The 15,619-nt window shown below is 37.9% G+C and overlaps 1 protein-coding gene across 1 annotated transcript in view; it reads left to right on the plus strand.

The window, feature by feature from the left end:
* The window catches only part of LOC150086007 (syntaxin-1A-like), a 209,916-nt gene that overhangs the window by 112,995 nt on the left and 81,302 nt on the right, over positions 1-15,619 (plus strand). The gene's annotated exons all lie outside the window — the stretch shown is intronic.

Consider the following 15,619-nt stretch of genomic DNA (forward strand, 5'->3'; position numbering starts at 1 on the left):
ATTGCCAGCAATATCAGATTCTTGGGACTAATCCTGGACAGTAAGCTGAACTTCTTTGAGCATGTTAAATTATTACGTACTACCTGTCTCAAAAAGATCAACATGCTAAGAGCTTTATCTGCCCATTCTTGGGGAGCAGACCGTACAACTTTGCTGCTCTTATATAGAGCATTGATCAGATCCCGTTTAGATTATGGTGCTCCAGTTTATGATTCTGCCCGAAGGAGTGTACTACGCTGGCTGGATCCTATTAAACATAATGCATTTCGAATTGCAATTGGTGCGTATAGGACATCTCCAGCTCATGGTCTATACATTGAAGCTCATGAGCCCCCTCTGCATCTCCGCAGAAAAATGCTGTTACTTAAATATGCAGCCAAAATACAGACTTGCTCTTTGCATCCTATTCAGCCATACCTTTTTAATCAACCACTAGTTAATCTCTATAGAAATAAACCAAGTAAAATCCGACCAACTGGCCTACAGCTCCTTGAAATATCACAGAACTGGAATGTTCCTCTCCACAGGAGGCAACAGATAAAGAATTACTCTCATCCTCCGTGGACCCCCTTTCCTCAACTGACTTGTGATACTTATTTTCTACAATGGGGAAAGAATTGCCTACCGACACTGAATGTGCAACTCCATGCTAGCCATCTTCAGAGCTGTGCTGATTTCTTGCCGGTATATACGGATGGTTCCAAATCTCTTTCAACTGTTGGAGCAGCAGCAGCAATGTTTCCCTCTGCTATCATATCAGCTTCTCTTCCACCTGAGTTAGCAACTTTTCAGCAGAACTGTATGCAATACAATTAGCTCTAGAAAATTTGACTCTACACCCATCTGCAAAATATATAGTTTACACTGACTCCCTCAGCTCAATTAGAGCAATGCAGAATCCCTCTCAAAAGAATCACCATATTTTAATGAAAATCAGGAGTTTGCTATTGCAAATTGATCACTGTCAACAACTAGTGAAGTTTTGCTGGATTCCGGCACATTCAGGCATAAAAGGAAATGAATTAGCTGATATATCTGCTAAAAATCCATCAGCCTTAGACTTAAACTCTGTCTTCATCCCAGCATCTGATTATAATATCATAATTCAAACAGTATACCATGCACAGTGGACAGAGCTATGGCATAAAGAAACAAATAACAAACTTTTTCAATTGAAACAGGACCCAAAATTATGGCAATCTTGCACTCAGACAGTTCGGCTAGAAAAAGTGGTACTCGCATGAATAAGAATAGGGCATACCCATCTGACTCACTTCCATTTACTCACCGGCAATGATCCTCCTCAGTGTTCACACTGCTCTGAACATCTAACAGTCAAACATATTTTGATTGACTGTCCACACTATCAACTACATCGTACTTCAATACTTCAAAATCTGGCTAATCTTCAAGAACCGTTGACATTACATCATATCATAGGAGAGGAAGCCAATATTAAGGAACTTTTTTGCTTTCTGAAATATAAGAAATATAATAATAAATTCTGAAATATAAGAAATATAAGTGTATAATATTTTATTAATAGCTTTCAGAACTGAAATGAATTTGAATTGCTACATTCTTAATTATTTTCTGATATAACTACGAATAGGCATAGCCATAGCAGCTAATGCGCCAATAAACAACCATACCACACGCACACACGAGTACATAGAAGGGCAACAAGACTGGTGAAGGGGTACATAGAAGGGCAACAAGACTGGTGAAGGGAACAAAGGGGTGCTCTTGTGAAGAAAGGCTTAAGTTCTGCAAGGCAATCTGATTGAGGTGTACAAGGCCTTGAATGGATTGAGCAGGCTCAATGCTGATGGGATTCTTCCTCTTGCCCAGTTTACAAACCTGGGGACGTACATTTAAACTCAGGAAAGACAGTTGTAGAATAGATGTGAGGAAATTTGCCTTTAGCAAGTGGGTAGTTGATTGCTGGAACAAACTACTATGTGTTGTTGTTGTTGTTGTGGAAGTTGCTAGCTTAAATAAATTCAAGGCAGAATTAGACAAACATTTGGAATGAATGGATTTGTATAGGCTTGCTTTCTTGCATCATATGTCTCTACTAATGCTAATACATATACATTTGGCCCAAATGCTCCATTTGCTGTTCCTGCTCTGCATCTTGGGGCTCTCAGCAGGCTTCCCATCATATTGTCCTCCTCCCTTTCTTTTTCAACATTTTCCGGTCCCCTAAGCAGGGGGGAGGGAACTCTTCATTTTTTTGACTTTTACATCTTTAAGTAAATCCCACATCAGCACACTGTGATCACTGCCACCTAGTGGTTCCTTTATCTGCAGATACTTAATGCATGAAGAATCACTGCTGATAATCAGATCAAGAATATTATTCCCTCTAGTTGCCTCTCGTACAAGCTGCTTTAGAAAATAATCATCCAATAAACCCACAAAAAGCCTTGGTAGTATGCAAATGACCAACCCACAAGGTCCAGTCAATATCTGGGAATTCTGGGAAGCAATTCAGGACTATCTTCTTGTTCAGATAGTCCTGAATTACTTTCTGAACTGCAGAATCCATGATTCTCCCAACCACAGAAGTCAGACTTACTAGTCTACAGTTACACAACTCTTCTTTACCACCACCTTTATGGATGGGAGAAACATTGGCAGTTCTCCAGTCCTATGGGCTTTTCCCAGAGGCTAAAGACATCTTTATTAACATTCTCATTAGTTTAATACATGCACATGCAGCATTTTAACTGAATGTATACCATCAATTCCTTGTCTCCTTTAACCTCAATGCTTTATGATAAACAGTTATCTGAGATCATTATATCACTTACTTTACAGCAGTCTGATTTCTTAAGATTTCCCAGAGATTTGAGTTTACTTTCAATTGTAAATATTGAAGGAATGTAGCTGTTCAATTCATCTGCCATTTCTGCTGGTCTTTCTATGGACCTTCCCCTCGAAACAATTAAGGGATATTTTGGATTTACTCTCTTCTTTCTCATATTCACATGAGAAGAATTCCTGATCCCATTCTTATTTGGCATAATAGGCTTAACTGATAACAAGTCTCAGTTAGCTCTATTATATCAAATCTGTAGACCTAACCAATATCTGAGATCATCCATTTTGTTGGCAGTATTCCTAACATTATAAAATCATATTTATATAAACAGATATGATTTTACTAGTACTTTCCCACAATCAGCTTTTACCCATCTTACTCTTTAAGTGACTTTGTTACTTATTCTTTCATAATTGTTTGTAACTGTCCCATTCATTTTTCTTTATTTTCTTTTGCTCAATTAAATTCTTAGCCTCACTTGTTATCCATTTTGGCATCTTATATTTATGGAACATGACCATCGGTGTGAATACTTTTCTGGCTTGGAGGATAAATTCAATGAATATTTCCCACAGAATATTTGTTTCCAAAACCATACAATAGTCTACCCAGTTACTCAAGATGAAGAAATATTTTATTCCCTTATAGTCTCCTTTATAGAAATTGAAACTCTCAGCTTTACCTTTGATCACACAGATTTCTTTAGGTACAACTTTTAGGTATACAAACTTTAGGGCATTCTGGTCACTGCTTGCTATTGGTTTTAACACTATTAAGTTTATGATACAGTTAAGCTCCTTAGAGGACCAGGAGTGAATGGTAGGAATGAAAGATAATAGGGAAATGATCCCCATGTAGGAGCACCTGCATCAATGCTCTATCCCACACTGGCCAAGGGGCAAATCATGCCAGGCAGTGTCAGCATCCCACACCACACCAGCTAAGTAGCCACGGCATGGTATCTGCTTGGATGGGCAGGGGGCCTAGGCCATCCGCCCACCAACCTATCCAAGGGGGATGGGAGAGAGACATTTGCCCTAAGATATTAGAACCCTTTGCACTCTCTCAGACATTCTGAGAGAATGTAATCGGCTCTAACATCTTTGGATGATTGCTACTTATCTCTCAAAGGTAAGTAACAATCATCCAATTTTTTTTGAAAACTGTTTCCATATAATGGAAACAGTTTTTCGAAAAACTGTTTCCATTATATGGAGACGTTTACAGTCTTAGAGGAGAACAGGCATTCTGTGTGTTATCATACACTCAGTCTAAAACATTGAGATCCAATATCTTTCTATTTCAGGAGATTTAGGAGAAGTCCGGTTGGCTTGCCTCCCTAAAATCCACTCATGCATACCTTTTCGATGTAAGCCCTGTTGACGTAAGCCTAAACCTAAGTTATGTAAGCCTTGTTACGTCACTTAGGTGGCAACAAACATGTAGAGTGGTTCCCTTCAAGACGCCTGGTAAGCGTGAAGAGAAAAAGACCAAACTCTCCAGCACATGACAGTACGACGAAACAAATGGCCCTCAGTCCCCAGCTGCTTTCACTCCCCCTCTTATGGCAAAGAGAGGATCAGAATGGAAGCAGAGGGTGCTAAGAATCTCTGGGTACAACCACCATGCATGGAAACTGAACTTGGCCTGTTACGACGTAAGATCACTCATCAGTGAAGACAGGATATTAGAGCTGGAAAAGGAATTAGAAAATGTGAATTGGAATATCATCGGTTAGGCTGAAACAAGAAGAAGAAATGAATCACTTATAAGTTTATCAAGTGGAAATCTGCTGTACACCAATGGAAACAGTGAAAGGAGCGAAGGTGGAGCTGGTTTTCTGGTCCATAAAGATATAAAAAACATTTTGGAATTCAAAAGTACATCACCAAGGGTGTCAAGATTACTACTACTCAGGATTTCTAAGAGGTACGAGTTAAAGGTTATAATGATTTATCCACTAACATCGAGCCATAATGATGAAGAGTTTGAAGAAATGTACACAGAAATATGGGAGGCTTCAATACCAAGGTTGGAAAGAGAAAAAAACAGTGCAAAAAGGGAAACTATAGGAAATTTTTGAATTGGTGAAAGAAATGAAAGAGGTGAAAGACTTGTGGAATGTGCAGAATCTCAAGGATTATCAGTAATGAACACTTTTTTCAAGAAAAGGGTGAACAGAAAGTGGACATGGAAGAGCCCAAATGGATTAACAACTAATGAAATAGACTTCATCCTCACTAACAGAAGATATATCATGAATGATGTTACTGTCCTGAACAAGGTAAATGTTGGAAGTAATCACAGAATGGTAAGATGCACACTTGATATAGATGTGAGAAAAGAAAGGAAAATACTGACTTGAATAAATAATACAATGAGGAAAGACAGTTGTAGGATAGATGAGTAGAAGTTTGCCATTTAGCCAGCGGGTGGTTGATTGCTGGAACAAACATCCATCTGTCGTAGAAGTTGATAGCTTAAATAGATTCAAGGCAGAACTTGACAAACATTTGGAGCGAGTGGATGGGTGAAATAAGGGGTGTTTTTTTTTTTTTTTTTTTTTTTTTGGTTGATGCTATATAAGTTTGCTTTCTTGCATCATGTGCCTTAGCTAATGCTTCTGCTCAATGCTTTTGTCCAGTCTGCTCAGGACCAAGATATCAATGAGGAATATTACAACTTTCTAAAAGTGATAAATCCCAAGAAACCTATAAGTAAAAAGAAATTCAAAGAAAAAATTAGTCAAGAAACACTTGTCATGATGAACTGAAGACAACAAATGAAGAGCAAGGTAAACACTGACAAGGAGAAAACTGAGTATACTAAGTTATGCAAAGTCATTAGAAAGAGACTGAGAATGGACTTAAGAAGATTTAACACAACAAAAGTAGAACAAGCATTAATGGAAAACAAAGGACTTAAATCAGCAGCCATGAGCAGTAATACAGAAATTCAAATGATACTGAAACTGAAGAATACTGATGGTATACTTAAATAGCAGAGAAGGCATAATTCAAATAGCAGAAGACTACTATAGAGAATTATACAAGGAATGATGCCAGCAGTGGGGAAGATGGATCGCAAATTAGTAACACATACAACATGATATCCTTCCTGATGAGGTAGAACATGCATTGAAGAAAATGAAGAATCAGAAAGCCCAGGGGAAGATGAAGTTTCTGTAGAGTTGTTAAAATTGGGAGGAAGAGACATGACACAAAAACTGGCAAGACTCTTCACAAAATGCATTAGAAAAGGTGTGATGACTAAGGAGTGGAATAATGCAATCATGATTTTGCTGCATAAGAAAGGAGATAAATCAGAAATTTGAAATTATAGACCAATTAGCTTGTTATCCCACATTTACAAGTTGTTCACAAGGGTCATTACTAACAGATTAGAAAGAATACTTGATAAGAATCAACCGAAAGAGCAAGCTGGCTTTATGACAGGATTCTCAACTATGGATCACCTTCACGTAATATCACAGCTAATACAGAAAGCAATTGAATATAAAACACCATTATGCTTGGCATTTGTGGATTATGAAAAGGCATTTGACTCCATACAGCATAAGGCAATGTTTCGGGCACTGGAAAGACAACGCATAGATACCCCATATATTATGATTTTGAAGAAAATATATGAGAACGCTACCTCCTTTATTAGACATTCAAAGACAGAGGAAATTTAAAATTGAGAAAAGAATTAGCATTAGCAAGGGCACACGATGCAAGAAAGCAAGCTTATATAGCCTCAGCCAAAAAAAAAAAAAAAAAAAAAAAAACTTATTTCACCCATCCCCTTGCTTCAAATGTTTGTCAAGTTCTCCCTTGAGTTCGACAAGGAGACACAATATCTTCAAAGTTGTTTACAGCTGCCCTTGAGCAAGCTTTCAGAAGATTAGACTGGTCGCAGAAAGGAGTCAATGAGAATGGAGAGTATCTAAACCATTTACGATTTGCAGATGACATTGTGGTCATAAGCCACGATTCCAAAGAATTAAGAGGAAAATCTTATTCAGTTATGCAGAGTTAGTAAGGATTTTGGACTAAAGATGAATATAGCTAAAACAAAAATAATGATGAACAAGTATGCCACAGAAAGGGATATAATTATTGAAGGAGCAGTAATTGAAAAGGTGAAGTCATATACTTATCTGGGACAAGTCATTGGCTGTAATAATGATAAATGGCTGGAATTCAAGAGAAGAATAAATTTTGGATGGATATTGCATTCAGGAAATATAGTCACATACTGAGGAGCAATATCCCAATTTGTCTGAAACGTAAAATAATGAACCGATGTACACTACCCACCATGACTTATAGAAGTGAAACTTGGGCATTCACAAAAGGAATGGAAGAGAAGCTGAGAAAGACACAGTGAAGAATGGAACAAATTATATTGGGAATCAGACTGTTAGATGAGAAGAGAAACACATGGATTAGGCAGCAAACTCAAGTAAAGGACATTCTTATCAAAACTAAAGAACTAAAATGGTCTTAGGCAGGACACATAGTAATTATGTGTCCTTGAAGACATGATGACAGATGGACTAAGAAAATAACAGAATGGTACCGAAAAGGAGCTAGAAGAAAACCTGGAAAACAACGACGAAGATGATAAATTAAATTCATGAGTTTGTGGATAGTAAACAGATGGCCATTGCACAAAACAAAAGGAACTGGAAAGTTGCTTTAGAGGCCTTCATCCTGCAGTGGATTGAAAATGGCTGATGATGATCTCATTTTATAAGAAACAGTTGTAGTCACTCATAACACAATCATACTTACTAGTCCATTCAGTTATTCTCATCAGTCATTTGGCCTAAAACAAACCCCAACTGGCTTCTTTTCTTTACCACATGCCATTTCACACCATACTGAAATGGCACATGGTAAAGATAAATAACTCAACATTCACATTACCATGATCTGACTCAGTATATTCTTGCCACCTTCATGTAATTTTTGATGAGAAGCATCACTCGCCCACTCCTCAGTCCCTTATCTCTCCATAGCACACAGTATTCACCAAAATGGAATTCTTTATCTTGTACTGAAACGTGAGTGGCACCATGTTTCAGTACGCCCAACTACATCAGCGTTAGTTGACTTGATCAAAAGCTCAAATTCATTTAGTTTATTTACAATATTCATTGCATTACCACAAAGACAAATCAAGTTTTTTACCCTAATGCCTTTGACAATCCTGATGCACTCCTTATAACTACTTGACTTTACCTCTGTTAGAGTTTTCCTTTCAGTTTTAGGATATTCAGTGGTTACACACAAGCACCCGCTGAGAGCCACTCATGTGTAAACACGTTAGAGAGAAATCCTTAATGCTTTCTCAATGGCATTAAGCAAAAACTCTTGGCAAGTGAGTATTAGTATTAGCAGTGGCAACATGGTGCAAGGAATCCTATCTCTTATGCTGCACCAGCCAAAAAAATAATAAGAAGAAAGTTTAAAAAATTAAATAATTAATAAAAGAAAAAGAAACAGGCAACCTGTGCATTTCCCTCCTCCCATAGATAACTATCCAGCTGACCTTCGAATTTCCCCAAATTGTCAGCCTCTACCACCCATGTAGGTAACTTATTCCAGTAATTTATAACTCACTGGCTAAAATAAAACTTCCTGCAATCCAGTGTAAACATCCCCCCCCCCCCCGTAACTTGAATTTATGGCTCCTACTTCTAGAATCATTTATAACTGTGAAAATTTCGTCCTCATTCATTTTACTTATGCCTCTCAGAGCCTTAAACACCTCAATCAAGTCTCCTCTAAGGTGCCTAATTTCCAAGCTCTGCAACCTACATATTCAAAGTCTTTCCTCAGATGGACGCCCTTTTGCTGATCTCACCAGGCAAGTTACCCATCTTTGGACCCTTTCAAGAAGCTCAATGTCTTTCTTTAGGTGTGGTCTCCATACTTGAACATAGTATGCCAAGTGTGGTCTACAATAGCCTTATATAATGGGATTATGAAATTATGATGGCCTTATCTCTACTAGCAAATGTTTGATAAATCATCAATAGGACACCATGTGCCTTCCTTTCAACCTGTCTACAATGCTCGGAGGACTTTTATTGTAACACACAAATTCCTTTCATCCACTACTGGCTTTAGTTCAACTCCACCAAGTTTATATTATAAGTTAGTGGCTACTGTTCCCCAGGTGTAATACCTTACACTTTGCTGGATTAAACCATAGCTGCCATTTTTCTGAACATCTCCCTAAAGTCTGTCTAGGTCACTCTGAAGAAGCTCTGCTTGGCAGTGATCATTAACTACTCTACCAATCTTTACATTATCTGCAAATTTAGACATCATCCCTTCTATCCCTTCATCGATGTCATTTATGAAAATCAAAAAATAATAGTGGTCCTAATACTGATCCTTAGGGAACCCCACTTCATACATCAGCCCAATCTGAGGAATAACCATTTATCACAACCCTCTGCCTCCTGCCCTGAAGCCATCCTATTATCCATCTAAGGATTTTCCCTGTGATTCCAACCTGTTCCAGCTTATAAATAACCATTTATGTGGGACTTTGGGAAATGCTTTGCTGAAATCTAAATAAACAGAATCCCAGTGGCTCACATCTGGCGAGTATGGGCTTGGTACACCCAGGGTCCTGAGCTGGATATCATCATTTTTCTTTTTTGATAATTTCCTTCTACTGTTGGTCTCTCTCTCTCTCTCTCTCTCTCTCTCTCTCTCTCTCTCTCTCTCTCTCTCTCTCTCTCTCTCTCTCTCTCTCTCTCTCTCTCAGGGTAACTCGGGAATTTTTTTGTACTATGTAGCTAATAATAATAATAATAATGTTGAAATTATTCCCTAAATCCGGCTCATGAGTGACCCTGTCAAAAAATAGCTAACCAGATTAGTTAAACATGATTTTCCCTTTCCAAAATCATGCTGAGTATCCTTCAGGATTTCTATCTAAATGATCCTCTGGTGACTATGGGCTTGGCAAACCCAGGGTCCTGAGCTGGATATCATCATTCTTCTCTTTCTTGGTGATTCTTTTCTGCTTCTCTCTCTCTCTCTCTCTCTCTCTCTCTCTCTCTCTCTCTCTCTCTCTCAGGGTAATTTGGGAATTTTTTTTTTTTTTTTTTTGGCCAGTGCATCATAAGCTTCAGGCTTCCTTGCACCATGTGGCTAATGATAATAATAATAATTTCACCCCTGATCATTACCTCCATGATTTTCTCTACTACTGAAGTTAAAATGACTGGCCGATAATTTCCCCTTCACTCTTAGAACTGCCCTTATTTTTTGGAGATACATTACCACTTTTCCAATCCAATGGAATCACTCCCGAGTCCAGTGATTCTCTCATAATTAGCCTCAATGGTTCAATGCACTCACTTGCCATCTCTCTTAAGATTATAGGGTTTATGCCATCAACCCCAGAAGCCTTACTGGCCTATAGGCTCAAGCTTTTTCATTAAATAATCATGTGAAATTTCAATATCATTAATTACATATTTTTCAAACTTTGCTCCCATAATTTCTCTTTGACATAAAGAGTTTTTCTTCTGTAAATATAGCTGCAAAGTATCTGTTGAGTTCATCTGCAACATCAGCCAAGGTAAGTAATACTATCCCGTGTCCATTACATAAGGGTCCGATCTGGTTTGTCCGTCTCTTCTTTGCATTTATATATGTCAAGAATTCCTTATCCCCACTCTTTGCCAGCGATTTCTCATAATCTGCCTTTGCCAGCCTAACTTTTTCTGTGTCACTCTATTACAGATCAATTTGAGGCTTCAGTACTTTTTATTGCCCCTCTGTAACCTTTCCATGCCATCTTATTCTGCTCAACTAATCTGAGAACTTCATTATTCGTCCAACTTGGAATCCTCCCCATGGAGTATTTTTTTAATGGTATATACACATTCACGGCTTCTGCGATTAATGTTTTAGACATACCATAATTCAATTGTATTTGCTCTCTGTGCGATATCTACCTAGTTAATAGAGGCCATGTAGCACCTTAAGGCATCATAATTTCCTTTCTGAAATTATAACCCATTCCTTTGCCTTTAACTACTGCTACCTCTTTCTCTTCATCATCCACCACAGAACTCCATGATCACTTCCTGCTACTCCTTTCTGTACTGTCAGCCCTTTTATATCATCTGGTTCATGGGTGATGATGAGGTCTAGAATATTCTTTTCCCTAGTACTTTCCATGACATGTTGGTACAAATAAAAATCATCTAGTTGATTTAAAAATTTTGTCCCCCATGTGGAGTTTCCTTCCCATTTTCTCCAATCAATTAGAGGCAAATTAAAGTCATTCATAATAACACATTCACACCTACTTGCCCATTCCATTTGCATGTAGAGGCTCTCATCATAATCTTCACAATCACCTGGCATGTAGATTACTCCCACTCTAATTATACCTTTTCTTCCAACTATTTCACACCATATAGATTCTATACTAGCATGTGAAAAGTCTGAATCCAGGAAAGCTTTCATGGCACTCAGGCTGCTTTTGATAAGAAGCATGACCTGTTTCTTATCAAAATTCTATCTGCCCTATCTTTCCTAAATACTTTGTACATACCATACTGAAACTCACCATCCCCTACTTCCGGGTGGCACCACGTAATATGTCAGCGTTACTTGTACTAACCAACACTTCAGATTCACTCATTTTATTGACAACACTTCTAACATTACTGAATAAACAATTAAGACAGTGTTTTTTGTATAGTTAACTACTCTGGCATTAGCTACCTGCTCATTCGAAACATTTCTGCCCACAGAACATCTTGCTAATATCTTGCTAATATGTTCTGTTGTGGTATCAAGCAAGAACTCTTGAGGTATGTGCAAGCATTACTTTGACCAATATTATCAGATAAAAGCCTATCTTTTACCCCTCAAACTAGCAGTTTCCCTGAACCTTTAAGGTATCCTCATTAATACTGGCAAAAACTCTTGCACCACCTTTTTTTAAATGTATCCCACCTTTACAAAACAGATTCCTTCTACCTACATGCACGGGCCAAGCTGATAAAAAAAAAAAATTCCCCTCTTCCCAAAAGCCTTCCAGAGTCCTTCAAGTTTTGAGTTAATCCACAAGGCTTTCAGCATATAATCTCTCCTGTCATGTCTGGGGATAACAGAATTGCAGACACATAGACATTGTGACCTAACTTGTGGCATTTCTTCAGCATGGTCCTGTATTTGTCTAACAAATCATCAGATCATTTGTGCTTAATATTATTAGTCTCCACATAAATAATAATATTCTCTCTCTTTATCCCCCCCCCCCTTAAAATCTGACAATCTGTTGGTGTCATCATTAATTGTACCATCCTTACAAAACAGATTGTAAGGCCAACCATACTGAGAGAAATCCCTGCTCTGTGGCCTTGAGCCTAGAGTTAATCCACAAGGCTTTCATCATAAAATATCTCCTATCATGTGTGGGCTGAATTTCAGAAACAAAGGTTTTGCCCTATCTTGCAACCACACAACACACATGATCTTATTTCATAAGAAATTTATCAGTATTTTATTAAACTTTAAATCATTAGTCCCATTTATTACCTTGCGCTGACTAAAATCACTTTGAGCTGATAAAATGTTATATTGCCAATTTTTGCATCTGGTAGATATACCAGATTCTGCCATCTCTCTTTCTTACAAAATATGTTCCCTGTCTCCCTCCTATGGAATCAAAGCATTCTGTGTTGATTGATCTGTTTTTGAAGCTGGACCTGGGTGTATATTGTTCAGTATAGCATCAGACTTTTGAGTCTCTGATGAGCCGAACAGATTGCATTTGCTCCTGGGCATCAACCCACTTCTGCATATAGACTCCTTTAATCGAAGTTTTGAATTAAAAGAGTTAACTGATGACGGATTATCGACAAACCTTTTGGCCACAGTTGACCCTTACTTTGGAAGACCCTCGCTCAACTTTCAAAGGAAGTGTATGACCTTGACCCAGGCAGTGGAGGGTAATAAAATTGAGGGCTAGGCAGTTACAAAAGCTGACAGTCCAGTTATAACTTAATTACAGAATATGAGAGATGCCAAAAGATGTAGTAGTTTTTAATCCAGATAGACTTCAGTGCTCTGAAGTTTACATTATGAATGGTGTATATAGCATTTGTACAAATAGTTCAAAGCATCCTTACATTCATATTGTAAGTGACTTCACAATGGCTTGAATAGTCTTAAACTTTGAATAAGTAGTAAAAGAGAAGTATGCTGTAACTTATTCTTGTCACAACTGGGTTGTCTGCCTGTTTTTCATAGGGTGCCTGATCACCAACCAATGAGGAGACAGTAATGTGCTAAATGACATTGTCTAGATGATGCTACTCAACTGAGAATAAGTAGCAATATATTTCTTTTTTTGAGGAAATGCTGCTTATTCAAGGTTTAAGACTAGGCAAGTCATATTTAAGTGATTCACATTATGAAATGTATAATGCCTTGTGTGCAAATATTGCCATTATAGGTATAGCTGTGTGCAATGGTGCTTTGCACTATTTATATAAATGTATACTTCTTATGGCATGAAACATCATGGCTCTAAAATCTACTTTGATGTGACAAGATATTGAAAACCACTAATATCTACACAAAAAGTGCCCACTTTCTGGAGAAAAAGAAGCATGACATCCATTTTAGTCAATGCATATGCAGTTTATATTTGGGTGCCACCATAAAGGTGACTGTTTTGAGGGCACATGACATCCTATCAGAGAAGCTCCTGAAAACATTCTAGGATTTCAATTTAATTTTTATTGCTGCTGATTTACAAGCACAACAGCTAACAATGGTCTTTGTACTTTTTTGTTTACATCCACATACATTACCCTAGAACTGCAGCAATAAATCACAAGATTGAGAGATGCCAAATTTTGAGATACTAAATATCATCATATTTCATACTTCTCTTTTAAAAAATAGTGCTATTTATTTGTATGCAATACCAGAGTAAGTAACTCGTGAAAATAAAATAACGACTTGAATGTTTAATTCCAACAATTGGTTTGAAAAGTGCTGTTTATTCATAATTCATAATGCTTTGAAAAGTGCTGTTTATTCATAATGCAACACCGTAGCAACTGTTAGCGATACTGTTACAGCAAGAACAGTGTCACCTTCATTACCTTTGTCTGTTTTTTAGTAAAATTTTCAGCCTTCTATGTACATTCAGATGGTCAAAAGATCTGCCATTGAATATCCTTTTGAATTCAAGTTTTTTGATGTATAAATATCTTTGGCAGCACCTACTAAATTTTGGACAGTAGTAAAACCAATTTGTCACAATTTTATGAAACGGAAATGACATAATTTCTGGAAGTGGCATCAGTTACTTTCCAAATATGGTCTGACATGACTCAGTTACTTTCCAGAAATGAAGCCATTTCTGTTCTTTATGCCTTTTCCATGGTTCGACCAGCACAAAGCATCACGGGAAGGGAAAAAAGAACGGAGTTGGGAGAGGAGATCACTCAAAGGATCATGGATAGTGATGTTGGATGTGCTCAGAGCTGGCAGAAACCAGCTGGTTGTAGAAAAACGTTTATGATTCAGGGAATACCACTTACGTGGCTTTGGGGTAACCATTGCCACCCGTGGCAGAAACCTTTTGGTAACCAGAGAAATGGATATCTTGAGGGCAGTGTGCACAGTAGTTCTGTCTATCACAACGGTAGCCTTACCACTTGAAGCTCTCAAGTAATATAGGCATTATAGTACCCATCTGTATTACTGAAGTGGTATATTTCCATCAAGAGGCAAATTATAAATGTTTTTCCGCAACTAACTGGGCCGGTCAAGAATATTTGAATCGGTTCGCAATTGGGATATAACAGACTCCAAATTACATGCATGATTAGAATCTTTTGCCTGTTATTGGCCATTCTTGTTAAGTTGCAGAAGTCCTCATTGGTCATCAAGTTTTTGCGTTTCTTTGCAGTTGTGCTGAGTCAGTTGAGCATGGCGAGTTTTAGATCATCATTCATCTCGCTGTTTGGATGATTGTAAAAGTTTCAAAAGGGGTCTTCTTGCAGGTGCATTACAAGGCTATGCAGGTCATTACTGCATGCATCGTCATATATTTCATTCATTTTGTGAATGTCCAAGTCTGATTCATACAATTTACGCTGTGCTAGTTTGAGCTCTTCGTTGTCGTCATAGATCTTGACATATTTCATCTTTGAGAATATCTCTGTTTCCTCATTGCGAAATGGGATGTGCACCATTACCATTTCGCACTTTTACCCGTTGAGATCCTGAGGCACAAGTCATAGTTTTTCTAGCACATTATGTGTGGATACTGTCATTTCTTGCAGGTCTTGTTAGTGCTGCATGTATAATTTGCAACAAAGCATGACAGCGTAACATGATCCGACATGATAGTATGATTGTAACAATACAAATACTTGTATTGTTGCAATCATACTATTCAACAAATGGGTAATTAGGCTATTGGCCTAATCCCTTCCAAACATTGTTTGATACAGTAAGCAGCGGGTGTGGCGCCTCCGTAGCCAGGTGGGCAGGAGCAACAGTGCGTAGCACATGCTTCTTGATTAGACCAGGGTTCGAGCCCATGACCACCAAATACGGAGGATGCGGAAAGGTCAGGGAATGACCACTGCATATCCCCGGAGCAATATGGCCTTAGTTGCTAATGCTCCTAAAAACCAAATAACAAACAAACAAGCAGCAGGTGTGAGCATAAAACATATTATTCATGATTTCTGTTCTAGCTGTTCAAAATTTAGTAGAT

Source organism: Mastigoproctus giganteus, chromosome 5 (genome assembly GCF_048544385.1).
Source record: "Mastigoproctus giganteus isolate SK-2022 chromosome 5, ASM4854438v1, whole genome shotgun sequence".
NCBI lineage: Eukaryota > Metazoa > Arthropoda > Arachnida > Uropygi > Thelyphonidae > Mastigoproctus > Mastigoproctus giganteus.